Source organism: Bombina bombina, unplaced genomic scaffold, assembly GCF_027579735.1.
Source record: "Bombina bombina isolate aBomBom1 unplaced genomic scaffold, aBomBom1.pri scaffold_1073, whole genome shotgun sequence".
NCBI classification, from domain to species: Eukaryota; Metazoa; Chordata; class Amphibia; order Anura; family Bombinatoridae; genus Bombina; species Bombina bombina.
The window spans coordinates 46,215-61,657 of record NW_026510763.1 but is presented as its reverse complement, the minus strand read 5'-3'; positions in this window follow the sequence as shown (position 1 = coordinate 61,657).

The following is a 15,443-nucleotide window of genomic DNA, read 5'->3' as shown; positions in this document are numbered from 1 at the left end:
TGCATATATACCAACTGATAGCAGCATTTTTCTGCATATATGCCAACTGATATAGCAGCATTTTTCTGCATATATGCCAACTGATATAGCAGCATTTTTCTGCATATATGCCAACTGATAGCAGCATTTTTCTGCATATATGCCAACTGATAGCAGCATTTTTCTGCATATATGCCAACTGATATAGCAGCATTTTTCTGCATATATGCCAACTGATATAGCAGCATTTTTCTGCATATATGCCAACTGATAGCAGCATTTTTCTGCATATATGCCAACTGATAGCAGCATTTTTCTGCATATATGCCAACTAATATAGCAGCATTTTTCTGCATATATGCCAACTGATATAGCAGCATTTTTCTGCATATATGCCAACTGATATAGCAGCATTTTTCTGCATATATGCCAACTGATAGACGCATTTTTCTGCATATATGCCAACTGATAGACGCATTTTTCTGCATATATGCCAACTGATAGCAGCATTTTTCTGCATATATGCCAACTGATAGCAGCATTTTTCTGCATATATGCCAACTGATAGCAGCATTTTTCTGCATATATACCAACTGATATAGCAGCATTTTTCTGCATATATGCCAACTGATATAGCAGCATTTTTCTGCATATATGCCAACTGATAGATGCATTTTTCTGCATATATGCCAACTGATATAGCAGCATTTTTCTGCATATATGCCAACTGATATAGCAGCATTTTTCTGCATATATACCAACTGATAGCAGCATTTTTCTGCATATATGCCAACTGATAGCAGCATTTTTCTGCATATATACCAACTGATAGCAGCATTTTTCTGCATATATGCCAACTGATATAGCAGCATTTTTCTGCATATATGCCAACTGATATAGCAGCATTTTTCTGCATATATGCCAACTGATAGCAGCATTTTTCTGCATATATACCAACTGATAGCAGCATTTTTCTGCATATATGCCAACTGATAGCAGCATTTTTCTGCATATATACCAACTGATAGCAGCATTTTTCTGCATATATGCCAACTGATAGCAGCATTTTTCTGCATATATGCCAACTGATAGCAGCATTTTTCTGCATATATGCCAACTGATAGCAGCATTTTTCTGCATATATGCCAACTGATATAGCAGCATTTTTCTGCATATATGCCAACTGATATAGCAGCATTTTTCTGCATATATGCCAACTGATAGCAGCATTTTTCTGCATATATGCCAACTGATATAGCAGCATTTTTCTGCATATATGCCAACTGATATAGCAGCATTTTTCTGCATATATGCCAACTGATAGCAGCATTTTTCTGCATATATACCAACTGATATAGCAGCATTTTTCTGCATATATGCCAACTGATATAGCAGCATTTTTCTGCATATATGCCAACTGATATAGCAGCATTTTTCTGCATATATGCCAACTGATAGCAGCATTTTTCTGCATATATGCCAACTGATAGCAGCATTTTTCTGCATATATACCAACTGATAGCAGCATTTTTCTGCATATATGCCAACTGATAGCAGCATTTTTCTGCATATATACCAACTGATAGCAGCATTTTTCTGCATATATACCAACTGATATAGCAGCATTTTTCTGCATATATACCAACTGATAGCAGCATTTTTCTGCATATATGCCAACTGATAGATGCATTTTTCTGCATATATACCAACTGATATAGCAGCATTTTTCTGCATATATACCAACTGATAGCAGCATTTTTCTGCATATATGCCAACTGATAGCAGCATTTTTCTGCATATATGCCAACTGATAGCAGCATTTTTCTGCATATATGCCAACTGATAGCAGCATTTTTCTGCATATATACCAACTGATAGCAGCATTTTTCTGCATATATGCCAACTGATAGCAGCATTTTTCTGCATATATGCCAACTGATAGCAGCATTTTTCTGCATATATGCCAACTGATATAGCAGCATTTTTCTGCATATATGCCAACTGATATAGCAGCATTTTTCTGCATATATGCCAACTGATATAGCAGCATTTTTCTGCATATATGCCAACTGATAGCAGCATTTTTCTGCATATATACCAACTGATATAGCAGCATTTTTCTGCATATATGCCAACTGATATAGCAGCATTTTTCTGCATATATACCAACTGATATAGCAGCATTTTTCTGCATATATACCAACTGATATAGCAGCATTTTTCTGCATATATACCAACTGATAGCAGCATTTTTCTGCATATATACCAACTGATAGCAGCATTTTTCTGCATATATGCCAACTGATAGCATTTTTCTGCATATATACCAACTGATAGCAGCATTTTTCTGCATATATGCCAACTGATATAGCAGCATTTTTCTGCATATATGCCAACTGATATAGCAGCATTTTTCTGCATATATGCCAACTGATATAGCAGCATTTTTCTGCATATATACCAACTGATAGATGCATTTTTCTGCATATATGCCAACTGATAGCATTTTTCTGCATATATGCCAACTGATAGCAGCATTTTTCTGCATATATGCCAACTGATATAGACGCATTTTTCTGCATATATGCCAACTGATAGCAGCATTTTTCTGCATATATACCAACTGATAGCAGCATTTTTCTGCATATATACCAACTGATAGCAGCATTTTTCTGCATATATGCCAACTGATATAGCAGCATTTTTCTGCATATATGCCAACTGATATAGCAGCATTTTTCTGCATATATGCCAACTGATAGCAGCATTTTTCTGCATATATGCCAACTGATAGCAGCATTTTTCTGCATATATGCCAACTGATATAGCAGCATTTTTCTGCATATATGCCAACTGATAGCAGCATTTTTCTGCATATATGCCAACTGATATAGCAGCATTTTTCTGCATATATGCCAACTGATATAGCAGCATTTTTCTGCATATATGCCAACTGATATAGCAGCATTTTTCTGCATATATGCCAACTGATATAGCAGCATTTTTCTGCATATATGCCAACTGATAGACGCATTTTTCTGCATATATGCCAACTGATATAGCAGCATTTTTCTGCATATATACCAACTGATAGACGCATTTTTCTGCATATATGCCAACTGATAGCAGCATTTTTCTGCATATATGCCAACTGATAGCAGCATTTTTCTGCATATATGCCAACTGATAGCAGCATTTTTCTGCATATATACCAACTGATATAGCAGCATTTTTCTGCATATATACCAACTGATAGCAGCATTTTTCTGCATATATGCCAACTGATATAGCAGCATTTTTCTGCATATATGCCAACTGATAGCAGCATTTTTCTGCATATATGCCAACTGATATAGCAGCATTTTTCTGCATATATGCCAACTGATAGATGCATTTTTCTGCATATATGCCAACTGATATAGCAGCATTTTTCTGCATATATGCCAACTGATAGCAGCATTTTTCTGCATATATACCAACTGATATAGCAGCATTTTTCTGCATATATGCCAACTGATAGCAGCATTTTTCTGCATATATACCAACTGATATAGCAGCATTTTTCTGCATATATACCAACTGATAGCAGCATTTTTCTGCATATATGCCAACTGATATAGCAGCATTTTTCTGCATATATACCAACTGATATAGCAGCATTTTTCTGCATATATGCCAACTGATATAGCAGCATTTTTCTGCATATATACCAACTGATAGCAGCATTTTTCTGCATATATGCCAACTGATATAGCAGCATTTTTCTGCATATATACCAACTGATATAGCAGCATTTTTCTGCATATATACCAACTGATATAGCAGCATTTTTCTGCATATATGCCAACTGATATAGCAGCATTTTTCTGCATATATGCCAACTGATATAGCAGCATTTTTCTGCATATATGCCAACTGATATAGCAGCATTTTTCTGCATATATGCCAACTGATATAGCAGCATTTTTCTGCATATATGCCAACTGATATAGCAGCATTTTTCTGCATATATGCCAACTGATAGCAGCATTTTTCTGCATATATACCAACTGATATAGCAGCATTTTTCTGCATATATGCCAACTGATATAGCAGCATTTTTCTGCATATATGCCAACTGATATAGCAGCATTTTTCTGCATATATGCCAACTGATAGCAGCATTTTTCTGCATATATGCCAACTGATAGCATTTTTCTGCATATATGCCAACTGATAGCAGCATTTTTCTGCATATATGCCAACTGATAGCAGCATTTTTCTGCATATATGCCAACTGATAGACGCATTTTTCTGCATATATGCCAACTGATATAGCAGCATTTTTCTGCATATATGCCAACTGATATAGCAGCATTTTTCTGCATATATGCCAACTGATAGACGCATTTTTCTGCATATATGCCAACTGATATAGCAGCATTTTTCTGCATATATGCCAACTGATATAGCAGCATTTTTCTGCATATATGCCAACTGATAGACGCATTTTTCTGCATATATGCCAACTGATAGCAGCATTTTTCTGCATATATGCCAACTGATAGCATTTTTCTGCATATATGCCAACTGATAGACGCATTTTTCTGCATATATACCAACTGATATAGCAGCATTTTTCTGCATATATGCCAACTGATAGCAGCATTTTTCTGCATATATACCAACTGATATAGCAGCATTTTTCTGCATATATGCCAACTGATATAGCAGCATTTTTCTGCATATATGCCAACTGATAGCAGCATTTTTCTGCATATATACCAACTGATATAGCAGCATTTTTCTGCATATATGCCAACTGATATAGCAGCATTTTTCTGCATATATACCAACTGATATAGCAGCATTTTTCTGCATATATGCCAACTGATATAGCAGCATTTTTCTGCATATATGCCAACTGATATAGCAGCATTTTTCTGCATATATGCCAACTGATATAGCAGCATTTTTCTGCATATATACCAACTGATAGCATTTTTCTGCATATATGCCAACTGATAGCAGCATTTTTCTGCATATATGCCAACTGATAGCAGCATTTTTCTGCATATATACCAACTGATATAGCAGCATTTTTCTGCATATATGCCAACTGATATAGCAGCATTTTTCTGCATATATGCCAACTGATAGCAGCATTTTTCTGCATATATACCAACTGATAGCATTTTTCTGCATATATGCCAACTGATAGCAGCATTTTTCTGCATATATACCAACTGATAGCATTTTTCTGCATATATGCCAACTGATATAGCAGCATTTTTCTGCATATATACCAACTGATAGCATTTTTCTGCATATATGCCAACTGATAGCAGCATTTTTCTGCATATATACCAACTGATAGCATTTTTCTGCATATATGCCAACTGATATAGCAGCATTTTTCTGCATATATGCCAACTGATATAGCAGCATTTTTCTGCATATATACCAACTGATAGCATTTTTCTGCATATATGCCAACTGATATAGCAGCATTTTTCTGCATATATGCCAACTGATATAGCAGCATTTTTCTGCATATATGCCAACTGATAGCAGCATTTTTCTGCATATATGCCAACTGATATAGCAGCATTTTTCTGCATATATGCCAACTGATATAGCAGCATTTTTCTGCATATATGCCAACTGATACTTAAGAAGGTCGCACAATACCAGTACCTCCTACCTTTGGACTCTTAACAACACAAGCCAATAACTTTCTTTATCCATAATTATCATTGAACTAGAGTGAGATATACAGAGTGAGTGCAGCACTGATCAGTTCAGTTACCCCAATTCCTGTACCACATATCTCCTTGTTTATAACTGTATTTCAGCAGAAATAGAACACACAATACAATCGCAGGGGTTCAGCATATTGGGAACTAATCTCTATTCACATGAAACCATCTCCAAGTGGGTTTAGTAATCCATGACTAATTTGTAACTGAATTGCCAGTGTCCAGTCATTTAACTCTAGATACTCATATCTGTACACATCCTTGATTACCATAGTCCAGGTAATAGCTTGTGTTACTGTCAATTGGTTTACCAATCTGTACTTTATTCAGATCATTTTTATCTAATAAGAATATAATTATTTGGGTCTACTAGTACCATACTAGGAGGTATGATTTATACTGCAATACCACATTTTGTGGCATATTCTTCACACGTTTGAATGTACTATACTCTGACAGAGAACAGTGTTTCCAATATTAAACAAAATCAAGCATCACTAGTTCGGACATATCTTACACAGTCGGTACCTAAGTGTGTTTTTAAGTGTTCATCCTATTTTAATTTTACCTAATAAAAGTTATATTTTAATCAATCTTGTTCTTTGTTTATCTATTCCTGACGGAATAGCCAGTGATAATGATTTAGATTGTATTTACTTCCTGATCTAGGAGTGCTAGAAGTGTATACTTTTCTCTCTCTTTTTGTATTTAAGTTAACTATACACAGCACTCACACCCTGCCAATATAGTGGAGTTATAATGGGTATGTAGATCTATCCTACTTTAGTAGTGCCATTGGTTTCTCTCAATTGATATGTGATGTGCGTCTATGCTGTGCGCGTGGCGATATGTAAATGTGCGTCTGTGCGCGTGGCGATATGTGATGTGCGTCTGTGCGCGTGGCGATATGTGATGTGCGTCTGTGCTGTGCGCGTGGCGATATGTGATGTGCGTCTGTGCTGTGCGCGTGGCGATATGTGATGTGCGTCTGTGCTGTGCGAGTGGCGATATGTGATGTGCGTATGTGATGTGCGTCTGTGCTGTGCGCGTGGCGATATGTGATGTGCGTCTGTGCTGTGCGCGTGGCGATATGTGATGTGCGTCTGTGTTGTGCGCGTGGCGATATGTGATGTGCGTCTGTGCTGTGCGCGTGGCGATATGTGATGTGCGTCTGTGCTGTGCGCGTGGCGATATGTGATGTGCGTCTGTGCTGTGCGCGTGGCGATATGTGATGTGCGTCTGTGCTGTGCGCGTGGCGATATGTGATGTGCGTCTGTGCTGTGGGCGTGGCGATATGTGATGTGCGTCTATGCTGTGCGCGTGGCGATATGTAAATGTGTGTCTGTGCGCGTGGCGATATGTGATGTGCGTCTGTGCTGTGCGCGTGGCGATATGTAAATGTGTGTCTGTGCGCGTGGCGATATGTGATGTGCGTCTATGCTGTGGGCGTGGCGATATGTGATGTGCGTCTGTGCTGTGCGCGTGGCGATATGTGATGTGCGTCTGTGCTGTGGGCGTGGCGATATGTGATGTGCGTCTATGCTGTGCGCGTGGCGATATGTAAATGTGTGTCTGTGCGCGTGGCGATATGTGATGTGCGTCTATGCTGTGCATCTGGATAACAAAATTTATGCTTACCTGATAAATGATGTTCTTTCCTGACATGGAGAGTCCATGATTCCATTCATTACTGTTGGGAATTCAACATCTGGCCACCAGGTGGTGGCAAAGACAACCAAGCAAAAGCTTAAATATAGCTCCCACTTCCCATACTCCCCCAGTCATTCAATAAGGAAGAGTAGGAGATGCACTAGGGTTATAGAGGTGCCAGATTATTAGGAAAATAAAAGGGCGTGTTCATAATCCTCTCAGGAGGCTGCTGACCAGCTTCCTCATAAACCAAACGAATAACACTCCGCAACCAAAAGGAAAGAGCGGTTGCCGTAGCGCTTACTGGCATACATCACAAACAGGTAGATTGCCTACAATCTTTGGTAGCATGGAGATAGAATTTCAAAGCACGTACCACATCCAGGTTGTGTAACAAAGATTCCTTCTGAGAAGAAGGATTAGGAGAAGAAGGAACTACAATCTTCTAATTGATATTGCGGTCAGAGACCACCTTAGAAAGAAAAAACAACTTGGTACGTAGAGCAGTCTTATCCGCATGGAAAACAAGATAAGGGGGATCACATTGTAAGGCCAATAATTCTGAAACTCTACAAGCAGAAGAAATTGCCAACAAAAACAAAACCTTCCAAGATAAAAGTTTAATATCAACAGAGTGCATAGGCTCAAACGGAGCCGAAAACAAAGAACAAGATTAACCCTTTGCGGTCCTTTGTCGGAATATATCCGACAAAGGGTTTTAGCGCATGTGCTCAAATGTCGGATATATTCCAACTTTGCCGCTTTTGAATTTCACAGTTAAATAGTGACATCTAGCGGTGACTTGCTATTTAGCTGTGAAATTCAAAAAATTGCAGCAAAATTAAATAAGACCTAATGGCCGCACAATTTAAACATTTAAAGGACCGGAAAGGGTTAAGGCTCCAAGGAGGAGCAACAGGTTTAAACTCAGGCTTGATTCTAACTAGGGCCTGAACGTCCAGAAGATTAGCTAACCTTTTGTGTAGCAAGACAGAAAGGGCAGAAATCTGACCCTTGAGAGAACTAGCAGACAAACCTTTCTCCAAACCATCTTGGAGAAATAACAGAATCTGAGGAACTCTCACCTTGTGCCAAGGGAAACCTCAAGCCTCCCACCAGGATAGGTAGGTGCACCACACTCTGTGATACATCAGACAAGGCACCGGCTTATGAGCCTGAATCAGAGTATCAATGACCTATTCAGAAAAACCTCTTTTAGATAGAACTAGGTGTTTAATCTCCACGCAGTCAGCCTTTAGAGAAACAGAATTTATGTTTACCTGATAAATTACTTTCTCCAACGGTGTGTCCGGTCCACGGCGTCATCCTTACTTGTGGGATATTCTCTTCCCCAACAGGAAATGGCAAAGAGCCCAGCAAAGCTGGTCACATGATCCCTCCTAGGCTCCGCCTTCCCCAGTCATTCGACCGACGTAAAGGAGGAATATTTGCATAGGAGAAATCATATGATACCGTGGTGACTGTAGTTAGAGAAAATAAATCATCAGACCTGATTAAAAAAACCAGGGCGGGCCGTGGACCGGACACACCGTTGGAGAAAGTAATTTATCAGGTAAACATAAATTCTGTTTTCTCCAACATAGGTGTGTCCGGTCCACGGCGTCATCCTTACTTGTGGGAACCAATACCAAAGCTTTAGGACACGGATGAGGGGAGGGAGCAAATCAGGTCACCTAAATGGAAGGCACCACGGCTTGCAAAACCTTTCTCCCAAAAATAGCCTCAGAAGAAGCAAAAGTATCAAATTTGTAAAATTTAGTAAAAGTGTGCAGTGAAGACCAAGTCGCTGCCTTACATATCTGATCAACAGAAGCCTCGTTCTTGAAGGCCCATGTGGAAGCCACGGCCCTAGTGGAATGAGCTGTGATTCTTTCAGGAGGCTGCCGTCCGGCAGTCTCATAAGCCAATCTGATGCTGCTTTTAAGCCAAAAAGAGAGAGAGGTAGAAGTTGCTTTTTGACCTCTCCTTTTACCAGAATAAACAACAAACAAGGAAGATGTTTGTCTGAAATCCTTAGTAGCATCTAAATAGAATTTTAGAGCACGAACTACATCCAAATTGTGTAACAAACGTTCCTTCTTTGAAACTGGATTCGGACACAAAGAAGGCACGACTATCTCCTGGTTAATGTTTTTGTTAGAAACAACTTTCGGAAGAAAACCAGGTTTAGTACGCAAAACCACCTTATCTGCATGGAACACCAGATAAGGAGGAGAACACTGCAGAGCAGATAACTCTGAAACTCTTCTAGCAGAAGAAATTGCAACCAAAAACAAAACTTTCCAAGATAATAACTTGATATCAACGGAATGTAGGGGTTCAAACGGAACCCCCTGAAGAACTGAAAGAACTAAATTAAGACTCCAAGGAGGAGTCAAAGGTTTGTAAACAGGCTTGATTCTAACCAGAGCCTGAACAAAAGCTTGAACATCTGGCACAGCCGCCAGCTTTTTGTGAAGTAAAACAGATAAAGCAGAAATCTGTCCCTTCAAAGAACTTGCAGATAATCCTTTCTCCAAACCTTCTTGAAGAAAGGATAGAATCTTAGGAATTTTGATCTTGTTCCATGGGAATCCTTTAGATTCACACCAACAGATATATTTTTTCCATATTTTATGGTAGATCTTTCTAGTTACAGGCTTTCTGGCCTGAACAAGAGTATCAATGACAGAATCTGAGAACCCTCGCTTTGATAAAATCAAGCGTTCAATCTCCAAGCAGTCAGTTGGAGTGAGGCCAGATTCGGATGTTCGAACGGACCTTGAACAAGAAGGTCCTGTCTCAAAGGTAGCCTCCATGGAGGAGCCGATGACATATTCACCAGATCTGCATACCAAGTCCTGCGTGGCCACGCAGGAGCTATCAAGATCACCGATACCCTCTCCTGTTTGATCCTGGCTACCAGCCTGGGAATGAGAGGAAACGGTGGGAACACATAAGCTAGGTTGAAGCTCCAAGGTGCTACTAGTGCATCCACTAGAGTCGCCTTGGGATCCCTGGATCTGGACCCGTAGCAAGGAACCTTGAAGTTCTGACGAGACGCCATCAGATCCATGTCTGGAATGCCCCACAATTGAATTATTTGGGCAAAGATTTCCGGATGGAGTTCCCACTCCCCCGGATGAAAAGTCTGACGACTCAGAAAATCCGCTTCCCAATTTTCCACTCCTGGGATGTGGATTGCAGACAAGTGGCAGGAGTGAGTCTCCGCCCATTGAATTATTTTGGTCACTTCTTCCATCGCCAGGGAACTCCTTGTTCCCCCCTGATGGTTGATATACGCAACAGTCGTCATGTTGTCTGATTGAAACCGTATGAATTTGGCCTTTGCTAGCTGAGGCCAAGCCTTGAGAGCATTGAATATCGCTCTCAGTTCCAGAATATTTATCGGGAGAAGAGATTCTTCCCGAGACCAAAGACCCTGAGCTTTCAGGGGTTCCCAGACCGCGCCCCAGCCCACCAGACTGGCGTCGGTCGTGACAATGACCCACTCTGGTCTGCGGAAGCTCATCCCTTGTGACAGGTTGTCCAGGGTCAGCCACCAACGGAGTGAATCTCTGGTCCTCTGATCTACTTGTATCGTCGGAGACAAGTCTGTATAATCCCCTTCCACTGACTGAGCATGCACAGTTGTAATGGTCTTAGATGAATTCGCGCAAAAGGAACTATGTCCATTGCCGCGACCATCAAACCTATTACTTCCATGCACTGCGCTATGGAAGGAAGAACAACAGAATGAAGTACTTGACAAGAGCTTAGAAGTTTTGATTTTCTGGCCTCTGTCAGAAAAATCCTCATTTCTAAGGAGTCTATTATTGTTCCCAAGAAGGGAACTCTTGTTGACGGAGATAGAGAGCTTTTTTCTACGTTCACTTTCCACCCGTGAGATCTGAGAAAGGCCAGGACAATGTCCGTATGAGCCTTTGCTTGTGGTAGAGACGACGCTTGAATCAGTATGCCGTCCAAGTAAGGTACTACTGCAATGCCCCTTGGTCTTAGCACCGCTAGAAGGGACCCTAGTACCTTTGTGAAAATTCTTGGGGCAGTGGCTAATCCGAATGGAAGTGCCACAAACTGGTAATGCTTGTCCAGAAAGGCGAACCTTAGGAACCGATGATGTTCCTTGTGGATAGGAATATGTAGATACGCATCCTTTAAATCCACCGTGGTCATGAATTGACCTTCCTGGATGGTAGGAAGAATTGTCCGAATGGTTTCCATTTTGAACGATGGAACCTTGAGAAATTTGTTTAGGATCTTGAGATCTAAGATTGGTCTGAATGTTCCCTCTTTTTTGGGAACTATGAACAGATTGGAGTAGAATCCCATCCCTTGTTCTCCTAACGGAACAGGATGAATCACTCCCATTTTTAACAGGTCTTCTACACAATGTAAGAATGCCTGTCTTTTTATGTGGTCTGAAGACAATTGAGACCTGTGGAACCTCCCCCTTGGGGGTAGCTCCTTGAATTCCAGAAGATAACCTTGGGAGACTATTTCTAGCGCCCAAGGATCCAGAACATCTCTTGCCCAAGCCTGAGCGAAGAGAGAAAGTCTGCCCCCCACCAGATCCGGTCCCGGATCGGGGGCCAACATCTCATGCTGTCTTGGTAGCAGTGGCAGGTTTCTTGGCCTGCTTACCCTTGTTCCAGCCTGGCATTGGCCTCCAGGCTGGCTTGGTTTGAGAAGTATTACCCTCTTGCTTAGAGGATGTAGAACTTGGGGCTGGTCCGTTTCTGCGAAAGGGACGAAAATTTGGTTTATTTTTAGCCTTAAAAGACCTATCCTGAGGAAGGGCGTGGCCCTTACCCCCAGTGATATCTGAAATAATCTCTTTCAAGTCAGGGCCAAACAGCGTTTTCCCCTTGAAAGGTATGTTAAGCAATTTGTTCTTGGAAGACGCATCCGCTGACCAAGATTTTAGCCAAAGCGCTCTGCGCGCCACAATAGCAAACCCCGAATTTTTCGCCGCTAATCTAGCCAATTGCAAAGTGGCGTCTAAAGTAAAAGAGTTAGCCAATTTAAGAGCATGAATTCTGTCCATAATCTCCTCATAAGAAGAATCTTTATTGAGCGACTTTTCTAGTTCATCGAACCAGAAACACGCTGCTGTAGTGACAGGAACAATGCATGAAATTGGTTGTAGAAGGTAACCTTGCTGAACAAACATCTTTTTAAGCAAACCCTCTAATTTTTTATCCATAGGATCTTTGAAAGCACAACTATCTTCTATAGGGATAGTAGTGCGTTTATTTAGAGTAGAAACCGCCCCCTCGACCTTGGGGACTGTCTGCCATAAGTCCTTTCTGGGGTCGACCATAGGAAACAATTTCTTAAATATAGGGGGAGGGACAAAAGGTATGCCGGGCCTTTCTCATTCTTTGTTTACAATGTCCGCCACCCGCTTGGGTATAGGAAAAGCTTCGGGGGGCCCCGGGACCTCTAGGAACTTGTCCATCTTACATAATTTCTCTGGAATGACCAAATTGTCACAATCATCCAGAGTAGATAACATCTCCTTAAGCAGAGCGCGGAGATGTTCCAATTTAAATTTGAATGTAATCACATCAGGTTCAGCTTGTTGAGAAATTTTCCCTGAATCTGAAATTTCTCCCTCAGACAAAACCTCCCTGGCCCCCTCAGACTGGTGTAGGGGCATGTCAGAACCATTATCATCAGCGTCCTCATGCTCTTCGGTATTTTCTAAAACAGAGCAGTCGCGCTTTCGCTGATAAGTGGGCATTTTGGCTAAAATGTTTTTGATAGAATTATCCATTACAGACGTTAATTGTTGCATAGTAAGGAGTATTGGCGCACTAGATGTACTAGGGGCCTCCTGTGTGGGCAAGACTGGCGTAGACGAAGGAGGGGAAGATGCAGTACCATGCTTACTCCCCTCACTTGAGGAATCATCTTGGGCATCATTTTCTCTAAATTTTGTGTCACATACATCACATCTATTTAAATGAGAAGGAACCTTGGCTTCCTCACATACAGAACATAGTCTATCTGATAGTTCAGACATGTTAAACAGGCATAAACTTGATAACAAAGTACAAAAAACGTTTTAAAATAAAACCGTTACTGTCACTTTAAATTTTAAACTGAACACACTTTATTACTGAATATGTGAAAAAGTATGAAGGAATTGTTCAAAATTCACCAAAATTTCACCACAGTGTCTTAAAGCCTTAAAAGTATTGCACACCAAATTTGAAAGCTTTAACCCTTAAAATAACGGAACCGGAGCCGTTTTTATATTTAACCCCTATACAGTCCCTGGTATCTGCTTTGCTGAGACCCAACCAAGCCCAGAGGGGAAACAAAAACAACTGCGCATTAGTGGCGCGAAAATGAGGCTCTGCCTATGATTAGAGAAGGCCCCCAGTGAAAAAGGTGTCCAATACAGTGCCTGCCGGTTATTTAACATAATTCCCAAGAATAAAATAACTCCTCAAAGCTATAAACTGTTAAAAATGCTTATAAATCAATCGTTTTAGCCCAGAAAAATGTCTACCAGTCTTTAAAGCCCTTGTGAAGCCCTTTATTCTTATTCAATAAAAATGGCTTACCGGATCCCATAGGGAAAATGACAGCTTCCAGCATTACCAAGTCTTGTTAGAAATGTGTCATACCTCAAGCAGCAAAAGTCTGCTCACTGTTTCCCCCAACTGAAGTTAATTCCTCTCAACAGTCCTGTGTGGAAACAGCCATCGATTTTAGTAACGGTTGCTAAAATCATTTTCCTCTTACAAACAGAAATCTTCATCTCTTTTCTGTTTCAGAGTAAATAGTACATACCAGCACTATTTTAAAATAACAAACTCTTGATTGAAGAATAAAAACTACATTTAAACACCAAAAAACTCTAAGCCATCTCCGTGGAGATGTTGCCTGTACAACGGCAAAGAGAATGACTGGGGAAGGCGGAGCCTAGGAGGGATCATGTGACCAGCTTTGCTGGGCTCTTTGCCATTTCCTGTTGGGGAAGAGAATATCCCACAAGGATGACGCCGTGGACCGGACACACCTATGTTGGAGAAATCTAGATTTTAATGACAGAATGGACCTTGAAGTAGAAGGTCCATCCTCAGAGGCAACCTCCACAGAGGGGAGGATGACATTTTTACCAGATCTGCAAATAAGTCTGAACTTCCAAGTAACCGATAACGTGTCCACCAACACTGCCTGAGGGTCTCATGATCTCGACCCGTATCTGGGCAGATTGGCATTGAGACGAGAAGCCATGAGGTCTATCTCCTGAGTACCTCACCTGAGGGTTATCGCAGAGAACACTTCCAGATGAAGAGCTCACTCCCCTGGATGGAACGTCTGTCTGCTAAGGTTGTTCGCCTATCAATTGTCCACTACTGGAATATAAATGGCCGAAATGTGATAACTGTGATGTGCCCACTGAAGGATGCGAGAGACTTCCTTCATAGTCAGGGAGCTCCTTGTTCCTCCCCGATGATTGATATAAGCCACAAATGTTATGTTGTCCGTTTGGAATCTGATAAACCAGGCAGAACGAAGTTGAGGCCATGCCATTAGAGCATTGAAGATGGCTCTCAACTCCAGAATATTGATGGGGAAGACAGATTTCTCAGGCGAGCAGGTTCCCTGAGCTCTCAGGGAACCCCAGATTGCACCCCGGCACAGAAGGCTGGCATCCGTAGTCACAATCTCCCAAGATGGTCTCAAAAAGCATGTGTCTTCGGACAGATGATCTTGACAGAGCCACCAAGAGAGTCCCTTCAAGATGGAGACTATCAGATCCAGTCTTCTGTTGGTCCAAGAGAATCCGTTCATGACCACTATAGACCTGAAGGACGCATACCTTTACATTCCCAGGGACCAGTTCCTACGGTTTGCCTTTCTAGACAAACATTTTCAATTTGTAGCTCCTCCTTTTGGTCTGGCCACAGCTCACAGGGGGCCCTTTTAGCAGTGGCCAGGACACAAGGAATCGCTGTCGCTCCTTACCTGGACAATATCTTGATTCAGGCTACATCTTTCTTTTGACAAGAGCACACACAGACACTCTTTTGTCTCTCC